The following is a 2,686-nucleotide window of genomic DNA, read 5'->3' on the forward strand; positions in this document are numbered from 1 at the left end:
GGTGAGTCTATGGGTCTCTGTGTGTTGAGTCTGTGGGTCTCTGTGTGGTGAGTCTATGAGTCTCTGTGCGGTGAGTCTATGGGTCTCTGTGTGGTGAGTCTGTGGGTCTCTGTGTGATGAGTCTGTGGGTCTCTGTGTGGTGAGTCTATGGGTCTCTGTGTGGTGAGTCTGTGGGTCTCTGTGTGGCGAGTCTGTGGGTCTCTGTGTGGTGAGTCTGTGGGTCTCTCTGTGTGGTGAGTCTATGGGTCTCTGTGTGGTGAGTCTATGGGTCTCTGTGTGGTGAGTCTGTGGGTCTCTCTGTGTGGTGAGTCTATGGGTCTCTGTGTGGTGAGTCTGTGGGTCTCTCTGTGTGGTGAGTCTATGGGTCTCTGTGTGGTGAGTCTGTGGGTCTCTGTGTGGTGAGTGTGTGGGTCTCTGTGTGGTGAGTCTATGGGTCTCTGTGTGTTGAGTCTGTGGGTCTCTGTGTGGTGAGTCTATGAGTCTCTGTGCGGTGAGTCTATGGGTCTCTGTGTGGTGAGTCTGTGGGTCTCTGTGTGATGAGTCTGTGGGTCTCTGTGTGGTGAGTCTATGGGTCTCTGTGTGGTGAGTCTGTGGGTCTCTGTGTGGCGAGTCTGTGGGTCTCTGTGTGGTGAGTCTGTGGGTCTCTCTGTGTGGTGAGTCTATGGGTCTCTGTGTGGTGAGTCTGTGGGTCTCTGTGTGGTGAGTCTGTGGGTCTCTGTGTGGTGAGTCTGTGGGTCTCTCTGTGTGGTGAGTCTATGGGTCTCTGTGTGGTGAGTCTGTGGGTCTCTGTGTGGTGAGTCTGTGGGTCTCTGCACGCAACAATTGGCACTGGCTCTGTTGTGGTGGTTGTGGTGGTGGCGATTGTGGTGATGGTTGTGGCGATTGTGGTGGTGGCGCTTGTGGCGAGCGGTGGTGCAGCGGTTAGCGCTGCGCTACGAGCCCGGCGCTGGGCCGCCCCTAGGCAGGCTCAGCCTCAAATTGAGTGTACCTCGTGTTAGCGGTGGTGGTGGGCGACTGCGAGGAGAGACAAAGGCGGCCGGGCGTGGGGGTTCCGGCTACAACACCCCACCTCTGTGTGTGCCACAGTGCCCGTAGCCGGCATAGGCTGCTGCTACTGACAGCACTTGCCCCTACAGCCTGTTAGAGGCTACCTGGGGGAGCTTTGTCTGTGTGTCACAGTGCCGGTAGCCTTCATAGACTGCTGCTACTGACAGCACTTGCCCCTACAGCCTGTTAGAGGCTACCTGGGGGAGCTTTGTGTTTGGTTGTGGTGTGTGTGGACTAATCTCCATCTGTTCCATCTCGCTCCACCTTCTACACCCGTGTGTGGACTAATCTCCATCTGTTCCATCTCGCTCCACCTTCTACACCGTGTGTGGACTAATCTCCATCTGTTCCATCTCACTCCACCTTCTACACCGTGTGTGGACTAATCTCCATCTGTTCCATCTCACTCCACCTTCTACACCGTGTGTGGACTAATCTCCATCTGTTCCATCTCGCTCCACCTTCTAACACCGTGTGTGGACTAATCTCCATCTGTTCCATCTCGCTCCACCTTCTAACACCGTGTGTGGACTAATCTCCATCTGTTCCATCTCGCTCCACCTTCTAACACCGTGTGTGGACTAATCTCCATCTGTTCCATCTCGCTCCCTTTTCTACACCGTGTGTGGACTAATCTCCATCTGTTCCATCTCGCTCCCTTTTCTACACCGTGTGTGGACTAATCTCCATCTGTTCCATCTCGTTCCACCTACACCCGTGTGTGGACTAATCTCCATCTGTTCCATCTCGCTCTACCTTCTACAACCGTGTGTGGACTAATCTCCATCTGTTCCATCTCACTCCCTTCTACACCATGTGTGGACTAATCTCCATCTGTTCCATCTCGCTCCCTTTTCTACACCGTGTGTGGACTAATCTCCATCTGTTCCATCTCGCTCCCTTCTAACACCGTGTATGGACTAATCTCCATCTGTTCCATCTCACTCCACCTTCTACACCGTGTGTGGACTAATCTCCATCTGTTCCATCTCACTTCCTTCTAACACCGTGTAGGGACTAATCTCCATCTGTTCCATCTCGCTCCACCTTCTACACCGTGTGTGGACTAATCTCCATCTGTTCCATCTCGCTCCCTTCTACCCCGTGTGTGGACTAATCTCCATCTGTTCCATCTCACTCCCTTCTACACCGTGTGTGGACTAATCTCCATCTGTTCCATCTCGCTCCAACTTCTACACCGTGTGTGGACTAATCTCCATCTGTTCCATCTCGTTCCACCTACACCCGTGTGTGGACTAATCTCCATCTGTTCCATCTCACTCCACCTTCTAACACCGTGTGTGGACTAATCTCCATCTGTTCCATCTCACTCCAACTTCTACACCGTGTGTGGACTAATCTCCATCTGTTCCATCTCGCTCCACCTTCTACACCGTGTGTGGACTAATCTCCATCTGTTCCATCTCGCTCCACCTTCTACACCGTGTGTGGACTAATCTCCATCTGTTCCATCTCGTTCCACCTACACCCGTGTGTGGACTAATCTCCATCTGTTCCATCTCACTCCACCTTCTAACACCGTGTGTGGACTAATCTCCATCTGTTCCATCTCACTCCACCTTCTACACCGTGTGTGGACTAATCTCCATCTGTTCCATCTCACTCCACCTTCTACCCC

The sequence above is a fragment of the Petromyzon marinus genome, chromosome 76, assembly GCF_048934315.1.
Source record: "Petromyzon marinus isolate PM22_M1 ecotype Great Lakes invasive population chromosome 76, UKy_Petmar_22M1.pri1.0, whole genome shotgun sequence".
NCBI classification, from domain to species: Eukaryota; Metazoa; Chordata; class Hyperoartia; order Petromyzontiformes; family Petromyzontidae; genus Petromyzon; species Petromyzon marinus.